At 37.0% G+C, this 14,022-nt stretch overlaps 1 pseudogene across 1 annotated transcript; it reads right to left on the bottom strand.

Moving 5' to 3' along the window:
• Positions 1 to 12,163: 12,163 nt before the first annotated feature.
• Positions 12,164 to 12,471, bottom strand: LOC309866194 (10 kDa heat shock protein, mitochondrial pseudogene; annotated as a pseudogene). Its single transcript has one exon. The product of its transcript is annotated as a 10 kDa heat shock protein, mitochondrial pseudogene (transcript).
• Between the last annotated feature and the right edge of the window lie 1,551 nt (positions 12,472 to 14,022).

The following is a 14,022-nucleotide window of genomic DNA, read 5'->3' as shown; positions in this document are numbered from 1 at the left end:
TAGTGCAATTTCAGGGTCATATGGAAGCTCTATTTTTAATTTCTTGAGGAATCTCCACACTGTTTTCCAAAGTGGCTGCACCAACTTGCATTCCCACCAACAGTGTAAAAGGGTTCCCCTTTCTCCACATCCTCTCCAACACCTGTTGTTTCCTGTCTTGCTAATTTTGGCCATTCTAACTGGTGTAAGGTGGTATCTCAATGTGGTTTTAATTTGAATCTCCATAATGGCTAGTGATGATGAATGAACATTTTTTCATTTGTCTGATAGCCATTTGTATGTCTTCATTGGTCTCTCTCTTTTTTTTATATTAATACAGTCTGAGGTTTTATAGAAAAATGGAGCACAGAATACAGAGAGTTCCTATATACCCTCTCAAATGCCTCCTCCCCAATATCCTCTATTATTATTATTATTTTGCACTAATACTATATATTTGTTATAGTTGATGAACCAATATTAATACAATTTTTAAAATTAAAGTCCATAGTTTACATTAGGGCTCATTCTCAAATACCTTACGGGTGTTGACAAATGTATAATGACCTGTATCCACCATTATAGTATTATACAGAGTAGTTTTACTGACCTAAAATCCTTCCTTCCCTCCAACCACTGTCTCCATAATTTTAAATTTTCCAGAATGTATTGTTCAAACAATTGAAATAATACAGTGTGCTTCCCTTTCTGATAGGCTTCTTTTACTTAGTGATACTATTTAAGATTCTTCCATGTCTTTTCATGGGTTGATATCTTAGCTGAAGAATATTCTATGGATGTATCATAGTTTGTTTATCCATTTACACATTGAAGGACATCCTGGTTGCTTCCAAGTTTAGCAATTACAAATAAAGCTGCTAAAAACCTTCATGTGCAGGTTTTTCTTTAGATGTAAGTTTTCAACTCATTTGGATAAGGGTCAAGGAACATGCGATAACAGTAAGTTTAGCTTTATAATAAATGCCCAAACTGAGGCACCTGGGTAGCTCAGTCAGTTAAGTGGCTGCCTTAAGCTCATGTCATGATCCCAGGGTCCTGGGATGGAGCATTACTTTGGGCTCCCCACTAAGCAGAGAGTCTGCTTCTCCCTCTCCTTCTGCCCTCCCCACCACTCTCGTGTTCTCTCTCTCTCTCTCTCAAATGAATAAATGAAATCTTTTTTAAAAAATGGCCAAACTATCTTCTAAACTGGCTATACATTTTGCATTCCCACCGACAATGAATGAAAGTTCCTATGGCTCCATATCCTTGCTAATATTTGATGTTGTCAGTGTTGTAGATTTTAGCCATTCTCAGAGGTATATGCTGGTACCTCATTACTGTTTTAATTTGCATTTCCATAATGATACATGATGTTTGCCATCTTTTTATATTTTATTTGCCATTTTTATGCCTTCTTTGATAAGATGTCTGTTCATCTCTTTTGACCATTTTTAAATTATTTTCTTATTGTTGAATCTTAAGGGTTCTTTATATATTTTGGATACTAGTCCTTTATCAGATGGATGTTTTGTGAATATTTTCTCTGTGGATTGTCTTCTCATTCTTTAACAGTGTTTTTCACAGAAAAGTTTTTAATTTTAGTCAAGCCCAATGTATCCATTTTTAATTTCATGGATTATCCTTTTGGTATTGTATCTAAAACATTATCAAACTCAAGGTCACCTAGATATGTCCTGTGTTATCTTTTAGAAATTTTGTAGTTTTGCATTTTACATTTAGACCTATAAGCTCTCTCCAGTTAATTTTTGTGAAAGGTGTAAAGTCTGTCTCTATATTCTTTTTTTTTTTTTTTTTTGTATGCAGATATTTCATTGTTCTGGCACCATAGCTTTTTATACTGATGATTTCTTTCAGAGAAAATTCTCTTTCCTTTCACCACTGCACATTTGACAGGTTTCACTATCTGATACCCAGACTGTAACCAAGAAATGACCAGCAGTTGATGCTTTATTGGTGATATGACAGGTCGATATATGACACCAGTGATTTTTAAACTAGGTTATTTATTTGGATCAGTTTTATAGATTGTATAAAACTTACTGTCTGACACTCATATTGGCTCTGGCTACTTATTCACTGTTTAGTCAAATCTTGTAGTACAATTTCTACGTAGAATTCCTGCCAAAAGATCACATCAACAGCAAAAACATTGACTTTCTGCTTCTATTATGACATTGATTGGCATTCAAATTAAGGAATATACGAAGGAATTGAGGTCATAGGTCTCATTTTGAGAAGAGAAGGGTCCTACCCAGTGTTTTTCAATGGACATTCAGTGGAGTAACTGTGTGATAATCAACTAAGATAGCTGTTAAAAAATGCAGATTCATGGGCTACACAAAGACCTAGTGAAATCTAGTCTATGGAAGGTGCTTTTCTCTCTTAACTTTGCTTGGACATTTTCCAAATATCTTTTGAACTGAGAACCAGGGAAGTAACCCTGGTTGAAGGCCTGATTTTCCCAGGGTACCAGGTAAAATGGAACCACCTATTGTGATATTCAAGTGGCAGAATTCCAAACAAATACGTTCAGTGAAAGAAGTATGTTTGAATATTTGCCTTGTTTGTGTGATGAGGGGAGGGCATCTTTGTCTAAACATCTCTCATGCATTTCACATTTAACTTTTCTGAAGATGGGCATATTATCTTTACACCAAATCTATGCCTACTGCAGTTTCTGTCTTGGTAATTAACATAAATACTCAGGTGCTCAACCAAAAACCTGAAAGTGATTTTACAGTTTTATGCAGTTGCTTGTATCACCCCTAATTATTGCCTAACTATGTCCATTCTCCTCCAATCACTTTCCCAATGCTTTAGGTTAGGCCTTCATCATTTTATCACTTGTTTTACTATAATGGCTCCCTAATCCCTTCATTCCCAATCCACCTTTCACACTGATTGTTGTTATAATATGCTTTATACCATCTACATCTGCTGGTGTCATTAACCTGATTGAAATATTACAATTTAGACTCATCAGCATGCAGAACTGTCTTCATGATTTAGCGTTAACTATTCTCTTCAGCTTTACCTTCAATTACTCTTCCAGATTTACACTGTGTTTCAGCCACCATTAATTACTTATATTTCTTTGAATATTTTCATTCATCTTGGTCTGCAGTATCCATCCTCTTTATTTTCCTGCCTGAAGATTCAACTCCCCATAAAGCCTTCGCTGATAGACATTGCCCTCTCTGTATTTAATAGTGCCATCAGAGCACTTCCTAGCACTTGCCACATTTAATTGCAGTTGTTTATTTAGTTCTTTCACCCTTTCATCAAATGGAACTCCTAGGGGTGCCTGGATGGCTCAGCTGGTTAAGTGTCAGCTTTAGCTCAGGTTTTGATCCCAGGATCTCCAGGTCTCCCAGGATCTGCTCAGCAGGGAGCCTGTTTCTTCCTCTTCCTCTGCCTGCTGCTCTCCCTGCCTGTGTATGCTCTCTCTCTCTCTCTCTCTCTGTGTGTGTGTGTGTGTGTCAAATAAATAAAAATGGAACAATGGAACAATGGAACTCCTAATGCAGCAGTGGAGCTAGGTTCTTGTCTCACAGAGCCGAAGAATGACTCTCACGGACAAAGGAGAGTGAAAAAAGCCATAGAAGTTTAGTGAGTGAAGATATACAAAAAGCTCTCAAAAGTGAGAGGGGTCCCCACAGGGTTGCCACTGAGGGCCTTTAGGGTTGGTCTTTTATAGAAAGCTAACCAGGAAACTTAAATCCTTTTAGCCTCTCTTTATTGCCATTGAGCAAGGACTAGTGTTAACACCTTCAATGGCTTACTTCCTTTTTAAGGGTCTCGTTATTCCTTGTTTGGTCACAGGTGATTATCGTAAAAAAAAGTCACCCACCCCACATGGCTAGGGAAGGGTGGTCCGGTTTGTTCCCTTATCTCTGGTTTGCCCACACCTTCACATTTTTGGGATTTCTGTGAGCCTGATCAGTAGTTCCCTATCTATCTCCTCCCTACCTAGTCCTGCCTGTCCCTTACTCACTAGAAGACTGAATTTTTTGGTACAAGTTTTCTTATATATGTTTGTATAAAAACTTTATTCCCTGAAACATACACTCAGGACTTCAATTTCCAACAATGTGGAAGTTCATGAACTTGAGGGGAAAGCCTACACAAATACGGAAGAAATAAATAGAATATTGGAAAAATACAACATTTTAAATAAATAGATGTGCCCACAGAAAGGGAAGCAGTATATATACACAGTCCAAAATGGGAATAGACCTATAAAAGAGAGCAGGAATATTAAACTGATTTTGCACCTCCACAGGAAGGAAAATGTGTTGGAGCTGGGGTTCTTAATCCACAACACTGAAGTCTAGATTTCAATGCCTATAGAGACAAAATGAGGCTGTGGCCTTGGGAGGTGGTGATTAGTTAATCATAATCTATGAGTGGCTATAAACTTGGCAAAAAGTTGGACTACAAATTGTGTTTGCTGGCACAGAAAGACAAAAAGAACACTTGTGTCTTAACTAACTCACAGGTCAAAAAAAAAAAAAAATTTAGTCATCTCTAATTATTTAAAACCATAGACCTAATTTGCTGTAGGTTTGGGGTGAAATCTACATTATACATACTGTTCAGCAGCCTGCAAGCTGAGAAATTATACAAAATTGGTTCCAGGCCAATAAAACTCTCTAAAACCGAACAGAAGCAAACTTGAGCACCTGGAAAGGACATGCTCTGAACCAGGCAGAACGGGTTTCTCACAGACTAAAGACAAATCCACAATTCAAATTTAAGGAGCAATCCAAAATTAAAGACCATAAAAATCAGTAATCAAGACTTGGTGAGGGGCAGCTATTGCAAAGCAGAATTAGACTACTCTAAGAGCTATGAAATAAATATATTTTGAGTTATTAAAAATATCATTTGAAACAATAATAAGAGTCCATGATAAAAATAGAAGTATTTGAAACAATGGAATATTCTCCTAGAAGTAAAAAATAGTCACTAAAATAAAATGAGTTGCTCAGTTAAGTGTCTGACTTCAGTTCAGGTCATGATCTCAGAGATTGGGCCTTGTGTTAGGCTCCATGCTTAGTGGGGAGTCTGTCCCTTTGCCCCTCCCCTCGCTTGTGCTCTTTCTCTCCCAAATAAAAGAAAATAAAACCACAACCAAAGAGTTTAAGAGCAAAATAAGTACAACTGAAGTAGAAATTCATAAATGAAAGTATAACTCTGAGAATCTTCTTATAAATAATACCTAACTTAAAATGTGCAGGAGCAAGAGATAAGTAGTTTGTATTAGAGACATTAAGGTCAAGCTTGTGTTGGTCATACAATGTCCTAAGAAAGACAGTTTAGCTACCTCTTTTTAAAGTATGAGTTCACTTGGTGAATAAGGGCAGTAGAACCCTTAGGGGCAAGAGAATGGAATGGGCACATGCATAGAGATACAGAGACTTAGGTGGAAAGGATGAAAAAGGAATGTCAGAGACATGGAAGATAGAGTGTGAAAGTCCATCATATGTCTAGTAGAAATTCAAAAAGCAAACAGGTGGTATAGAAAAGAATATTTGAGAAGATCACAGCATCAGATTCAAGAATTAAAGTCAACTTCAAAGTAGACACATGGCAATAAATGCACACATAGGTACATTTTAGGGAAACTGCAAAACATCAAAGATAAAGAGATCTGAAAAGTAACTAGAGGAAAAAGATGACCCACAATGCAATGACAATCTGAATGTAGACTTCTCAACAGCAAAATTAGATGACAGAGGAAATAGAATATCAAAATATCGGTAATATCAAAGGATAGACTATAAAATACTTGTCAAAATAGTATGTTGTTGTAAGGCACATCACTAGAGGTGCCTCCACAGGGTGCGGCCCAGAATAAAGATGGCGCCGGCTTGCCGTCTCTTCCGGCCAACAAGGCGCCAATTTCACAGTTTTGGTTCCTGAAACCTATGGGACTTCCTCCTCTCGCCTGACACGCCTTACCCAGCAACTGCTACTTGGCATAATCTTATTGGCTCTTCCCCCTCTGTCCTCACTTCCCTTCTGCTGCTCTGTATAAGGTGTGCCCCCGCACAATAAAGTGAGATCCTGCTTCGACAGATCCTCCAAGCCCGGTGTCTTCTGTGGGTGCGTTCCGGGTTCGCGACAGTCGCCATCCCACTCAGCCCCAAGGAGAGGCCTCCGGCAGGCCCGGGCGCCTCCTCCCCTCGGCGGGGAGCCCAACATGTTGTATCTGATTAAAATATTGTTCCAGAAAAAGTACAAATTAGACATGGGTGGAGATGGAGGGTGCTTACTTTTCATTGACCCACACTTCATGCCTTTCTTAAGCAGAACGTATCTTAGGGTCAGGGAATCTAATGAGTGGCTCTTCTATGCCAGGCACAGTTATAGGCATTTGGGACATATCAGTAAACAAAGGAAACCCATCTTCCATCCTGAAACTCTCATTCTAGTAGTAGGAGACAGACAATAAAAAAATTAGCTATAATTTAATAATAGATATGTTAGAAGGTAATAAAATGGCATGGAAAAACAGAGAGTGAATAAAGTTGATGGGAGCTATGACGGTAGTGGGAGGGAGTATATTCCAATATTAATATGATCAGGATAGGCCCCAGTTAAGTGAAAGTTTAAGGTGAGAAAAAAGTCAACAAAATAATTATCTGGGATAGTAGTATTAACAGTCAGAGGAATAGGCAATACAAAGGCCCTACATCAAGATCATAACGGGCATCTTCCAGGAACAGTGAGAAGGCTGGGACGGCTGGAGCAAGTCAGTAAGGCGATAAAAGAGAGGGCATGGCAGAGTTTTAAAAAGAAGAATTATATGATCTGACTTTTGTGTTTAAAATATCACTCTGACTGCCATGTTGATGATGGACTGAAAGGGGCAAAGGAGACAGGGAGACTAAGAGGTGATTGCAATACTCAAGCCAAGAGATGATGGATGGCTTGGACCAGAGTGAACTTCTACTGCTAATCAAAGTGTCTGTGGTTGATAGATTATATGTTGAATAATAAAAAAAAAGAATAAATTCCTTAAAAATATACCATTTCTAAGTGTAGAGAAATGCATCCCTAATAAATTATCTGTTAGATACAGAAAACTTTAATTATGAATATAAAATAGATAATGCATATTTAAATGATCACCAACAGGATGGCATTAACCATTTTATATATGTAGTCTTGAATAGAAAATTTTAAAAAAATAAGCATTCCAAAGAGGTTTTCAGCATTCTTTTTCAGTTAAAAGTTACCCCATAAAATGTATGCTAAGCCTGAATAAGTCTAGAAATTAGAAAGATTATTTGATTTATGGATGTGTACCTGGAAAACATTTCTCAGTTCTGGTTTACCATGTTTCTTCATTTCCTCACAATATTCATAAACATTTCAGAGAGTCAAGGAGTCAAAGGTAGAGTAGAGGTGACCATACATATTTAATGATTAAACAAGTAATTGTGTGACATATGGCCATCAACCAAAGTACTTTCACATCAGTGATCTCATGTGATGCTCATGAAATTTGTATGAAAAAGATTGAGCAGATACCAGTTTTATCCCCAAATTACAGAGGAGATACTGAGATTCAGAGAGGAAAGTAATTTTTCTTTACTCTTACCCCTAGGCATACATCATGAAATGGAACTTAAATCAGATTTCTGGACTTCTGAACTTAATTTTCTGCCTCTGTTCTGCAGCTCTGATGCCTTGGACTTCAAGTCCCAACATGGTTGAGGGTCAGAGTTGAGTACTGGAAACAACCATGTCCACAAAGTGTGTTGTTACAGCCATTGTCATGGTAGCTGACTCCTCACCCCTCAACACCCCTCCCCACACACACATGCACACACACACAGACATGCACACACACACACACACACAACTAAAGCCTTATAAAATAAGGGAAGCTCTGGCCAAGAGCACCAACATGTGATAAATATACAAGATTTTCTTTGATGCAACTTTGCTCTTTCTTTTTTTTTTTTTTAAGAGGAATTTGTGTAGATGAACATCCATTATTACTCTGTAGCTGAGAGTAATTATGTTTTGGGCTCTGCATCATTAAATCTTATTGTCTATGCTGGGGCCCCACTTTAAATTCACTAATTCCCTCCTCAAAACATAAAAATTGAATTCAGTGAAAATCCATTTAAGTTTGTTTAGGTATTCTCAATCATGACTTCCCTGAGTACAGTGTTTGCAAAGGCTAACCTGAGTATGGCATGTGAATTTTAATCACTGAAATTCTACATTACTTGTGAAACTAAATTGTGAAAGGTGTGACCCAGTTTGTTTGGGGATCTGGTTACATACAATCAAGTTGATTGGCTCTATAGAATTGGAATGTAAAGTTACTTAGGTTTGGTTGAATTAAACATCTTTTTAACTTGGGTTTGTCTATACTAGTTTTAGGCTGAAAGCCTGGGATAAAGATTTTCTTAAAACTAAGTTACTTTTATAAATAAGTTTTCCCTAACATCAGTTTGTTTCCACCATCCAAAGAAAACTAACAGGAGAACTAAAATTGCCTTATGATGTAAAAACTATTAAACCTATATGTGCTTGTTCTGAAAGGCAAAACACTGATAAGGATTATAGATGCATATGCAATGTTTATCTAATATTGACATTCAACTGTATTTAAGACATTGTTATATTATGTACAATTATACTAAAATTAAAAATCTGACTTGAAAATTTGTGTTCATTTTAGCAGCCCAAAGTATAGTCACTCCCAATTTCTGCCCAAATACCTATAATGGAAAAGAAAAATGTGACTTTACCACACTGAAAATTAGCTTTAAAAAAGTTGTGCAAGTAAGTACTTAGATCAATGCTTTGTACTCATGGGGTCTTTGCACATTCAACTCCTTCTGATTGTATTTCTACTCTACTTGTTATTCATCTGGGTAATCTCTACTCTTGCTTCAAATTTCAGATTGGAGGGAGATTTCCTTAGGAATGTATTTTCTGACCCTACCTGCCACCACATTTCATGCCTTGGTGTCCTTTATGAAACATTTATTCAAAGTACTTACTTTACTAATTTAAAATTCATTAATATGATTAATTGGTTAATGACTATACTGTACTATAAACTCAGTAAAGAATTTTATTTTTTAAAAGATGTTATACATTTCTTTATTTGAGGGAGAGTTAGAATAAGAGAGGACAACCAGGGGGAGCAGCAGAGAAAGAGAGAGAAGCAGGCTCCCCACTGAGCAGGGAACCCACCATGAAACTCATTCCTAGGACCCCAAGATCAATGACCTGAGCTAAAGGCAGATTCTTAACTGACTGAGCCACCCAGGCACCCCAAGAATTGCATTTTTAAATCCACTATCATTTCCCTAGCACAGAAAATGTCTGGCATAAAATAGTTTCTCAGAAAACTACTGAGAAATGAATGACTGAGTGAATTGTCACATAGTAAGAACTGAATAAATGGTGGTCAGCATAGTATTTTTTCTTCTCTAACTTAATACTATGCTAACTTATGGTTTCTGAAATTTCAGATGGGCGTAGTTTTCATGTGATCACTACATGCTTATACATTAACCATATGTGACTACTCCCTAATGGATCTAGCATAACAGTGTGAAAACCATGTCTAGCTGAACCTGGAATAAGTCAAATGTTTCATAAATCCACTAAAGGCTTAGGGGAATGGATATACAAAAGCCATGAAACAGAACGAGGAAAATTTCTACCAGAACTCAATCTTAATTTCTAAAAAGTGCCCATTTTGATGGAGATAGCTGGGGTGACTCTTTACTTCAAGCTATACCAAATACAGATTTGGACAACCATAATTTTACTGTGCTATTATCATATTTTTGTTGGGCCTGAGTGCTGCTGTCTTTCACAAGTTTCCCCTTTCAGTGCCTTTTTTTTTTTTTTTAAATAGTCCTTCAAATTCGATAACATCCAAAACACTATAAGGCCTTAGTTAGAGAAGAGCTATCAGGATTGTGCTTCTTTATGAGAGGTTAAATTCTCCCAAGCAAGCTCTGGTAGTGGAACATATTGAACCAGAGGAGCAAAGTATTTTAGACATTATATGTTTTCAGGTACTCAGCTCAAAGTATCAAAATGCAGTAGGATAAGTTACTTATAAATTCAGCGGAAGAGAACCAGATGAGTATCAAAAAGCAAGTATTGAACTGAAAGTTTGTCAGCACCCAAATGGATAGCTAAAAAGGATGAAGACCAACTATATACCCGACTTGAGCTTAAACACAGAATATAAATTGATCTAACTCCCTTGAGAATGAGTTAAGAGGGGAAGAAGAGAAAGAAAAGGAGCAAGAAGAATAGAAGGAGGATATATATGTACATGCATGTGTCTGTAGATATATACATACACAATTTATAGATATAATACAATACTGCTGAACCAGATAAAGGGAAAATCATATATATGAAAGAGGAAGACATAGTTTCAATATTTTTTTAAGAAACCTGAAGAAAATCTCAGAAAATACACTTATTATCCACTATCTACAGCCATTCCAGCTATGAAATAGGAAAAAGTCATGAGAAGAGTAAATTCAGAAATAAAAATGTCATGAGATTAAATTGAGAAGTGGATGACCCGAGAAAGGATAAAAAAATAAAAATGTAGCAGCAAAGTGAAAATCCACAATGATGACTCTAAGGAAAGAACTGTTACTACGAAGCATCAGAGTTGCAAAGACCAAACTTGAGAGACACTCTTAGATGCAGCAGAAAAGGCTGAAGAGAAAAAACAATGACAAAGAATATGATCAATATGGAGAGAAAAGCTTCTTGATTCATTTTTAAAGATAACTGTGTACTTGAGAACCATAAAATTGAACAGAGGAAATGATAATACCCAGAATTAAAGAAAGTAATCATAAGCTGAAGAAAGATCTGACCATCAAGATTGAAAAGCTCACCTTGCTCTAGGCAAAAATCAATGAAAAGAGAGCCACGAATGAGATATGTTTGACAAATATTTGGATTATAAGGGTAGAGAATAAAATTCATTGCTTTAGAGTGAAAAAAAATTACTGAGAATAGAAGTTAGATTGGTCTTACATATCCTCTCTTTATTTTAGTTTGGATACCATTGGTTTATTAAAAAAGAGAGACTTGATCCATTCATCTGTGGATGGACATCTAGGTTCTTTCCATAGTTTGGCTATTGTGGACATTGCTGCTATAAACATTCGGGTGCATGTGCCCCTTTGGATCACTACATTTGTATCTTTAGGGTAAATACCCAATAGTGCAATTGCTGGGTCATAGGGCAGTTCTATTTTCAACATTCTGAGGAACCTCCATGCTGTTTTCCAGAGTGGCTGCACCAGCTTGCATTCCCACCAACAGTGTAGGAGGGTTCCCCTTTCTCCACATCCTCGCCAGCATCTGTCATTTCCTGACTTGTTGATTTTAGCCATTCTGACTGGTGTGAGGTGATATCTCATTGTGGTTTTGATTTGTATTTCCCTGATGCCGAGTGATATGGAGCACTTTTTCATGTGTCTGTTGGCCATCTGGATGTCTTCTTTGCAGAAATGTCTGTTCATGTCCTCTGCCCATTTCTTGATTGGATTATTTGTTCTTTGGGTGTTGAGTTTGCTAAGTTCTTTATAGATTCTGGACACTAGTCCTTTATCTGATATGTCGTTTGCAAATATCTTCTCCCATTCTGTCAGTTGTCTTTTGATTTTGTTAACTGTTTCCTTTGCTGTGCAAAAGCTTTTGATCTTGATGAAATCTCGCAGAGAAAGACAACTATCATATGATCTCCCTGATATGAGGAAGTGGTGATGCAACATGGAGGCTTAAGTGGGCAGGAGAAGAATAAATGAAACAAGATGGGATTGGGAGGGAGACAAACCATAAGTGACTCTTAATCTCACAAAACAAACTGAGGGTTGCTGGGGGGAGGGGGTTTGGGAGAAGGGGGTGGGATTATGGACATTGGGGAGGGTATGTGCTTTGGTGAGTGCTGTGAAGTGTGTAAACCTGGTGATTCACAGACCTGTACCCCTGGGGATAAAAATATATGTTTATAAAAAATAAAAAGTTTAAAAAAATAAATAAATAAATAAAAAAGAGAGACTTGAAAATTATTTACATGAAATATTTCACAACTTCACTGAAATAGGTTCACTTTGTGCTATTTCAGTAATAATTAATTTCAGTCTATATACTTCCTGAAAATGTCACTGTCTCTAAATAAGAAATAATCCATGCCATCTAGAACTACTTTGGTTCCTCCATATTCAGAGGAAACTTTATTTCCAACTTTCACACTAACTGGATGAATTTCTCCACCCGTTCCTTTAGGGCCAGATCTTCCAGCTTTTACTGTTGTTGCTTGCAATACTTTTCCTTGAGATTTTTCTGGAAGCATAATGCTTCATTTGGTTACAGTTTTGGCTGCATCCCTTTCTACTAAATGTGGTCAAAGAGGGTAAGAAACATTCTAAAAGCCTGTCCGGCCATGACTTTGGCTGATGCAATTCCTGGAGCTACACTGCCCTGGAGTCCAGTCCTAGGGCCAGGTGAATGTGGGAAAAGCTCATACATCCTTCTTTTAAGCTAATGACCAGGCACGGCTCAGTGGGTTAAACCCCTGGGTGGCTCAGTGGGTTCAACCCCTGCCTTCAGCTCAGGTCATGATCTCGGTCCTGGGATCAAACCCTGCATCAGGCTCTCTGCTCAGTAGGGAGCCTGCTTTCCCCTCTCTCTACCTGCCCCTCTGCCTACTTGTGATCTCTCTCTCTCTGTCAAATAGATAAATAAAATCTTAAAACAAACAAACAAACAAAAAAACTAATGACAGAAAATCATGGAATGCGTATATAATTTTGTCCTGAAATTATTTTACACAGAAAACTTGTCTTTCATGTGAATGCAACAGATATTCTCAGAAATGCAAGAACATATAAAATATACTAGCTGTTTAAAAAAATTACTTGAAAATGTATTCAAACTGAGTGAGAGCTTAAAAGAATGGGAACTTGGCTGTGTTGCTTTCTTCTAATTCCTTAACCACATGGAGGTAACTTGAAAGGTGAAATTTTTAATGTTTTGAAAAAATATGAAATGTGTTTTTTGGAAAAATAATTGGCTAAATAATATTATGATGAATCTCCTAAATTAGAGCAGGACATCTTCCTTCCACAACAGTATATATAAGCAATATAAAGGCAAATATAACATAAAAAGAGCAAAGAAGGAAATGAAGATGAAGCTAGAGTGAGTGATAATCTGGTTGTTCATAGTCTTATATGTAGTTGCGACTTTTATGCAATCAGCTTGAACAAAGGAGACCTGAGAAAGGTAGAAGGGCACACAGTGGCCCCCTGGCTGAACAGAAACAAACCTATTATGTGACCCACCTAAAAATATCCATATTTGGGTTATTTACTGACCTAACTGACCAATGGGTTATTTACACCCCAACACAGGCACCAAAAAAGGAAAATTCCATAGTTCTCATACTCCTTGCCTTCCCCCTAAACTACAGCTCCCCCAGCCCCCACTACCTTGTAGCAGTATTTCCCTTACTACCCTGTTCACTGCCCCCTTGTGGTGTATTCAGTAAACTTTTATCTCCTTTTTTCTATCTTGACTGAATTCTTTCACTGCCTGTGCTGCTGGCCTTCACCCAATCAGATTGCCCCACATTTGGTGATCCCCCTGTGATTGGGAGACCCCAAGTTATAGGATAGGGTAACAAATTTGGCCTACAGAGTAAGAGAAAAGAATTAAAGGAGAGAAGTAAAGAAACATAAGACACAAAGATCACAAAATAAATTGAGAAAGACTGAAGATAAAAATTATGAAAATGTAAATGAATTTTAAACCCTTTTTTTAAAAGTTAAATAATGTGTAAGGTAAAATAACAAGTTTTAATCTCATAGTAACTTTGAAGAATCCATATAAAATGGTACACAAAGATTAAACATTAAAAATTGATAAAAGCATATTCATTACAAAAGCGAAACCAAATATAAAAGGACTCAGACATTATGTACGACTGAATACAAT

This window comes from Mustela nivalis (genome assembly GCF_964662115.1).
Source record: "Mustela nivalis genome assembly, chromosome: 6".
Taxonomy (NCBI): Eukaryota; Metazoa; Chordata; class Mammalia; order Carnivora; family Mustelidae; genus Mustela; species Mustela nivalis.
The sequence above is the reverse complement of the archived record's forward strand: the minus strand, read 5'-3'. Positions and strand labels throughout refer to the sequence as shown.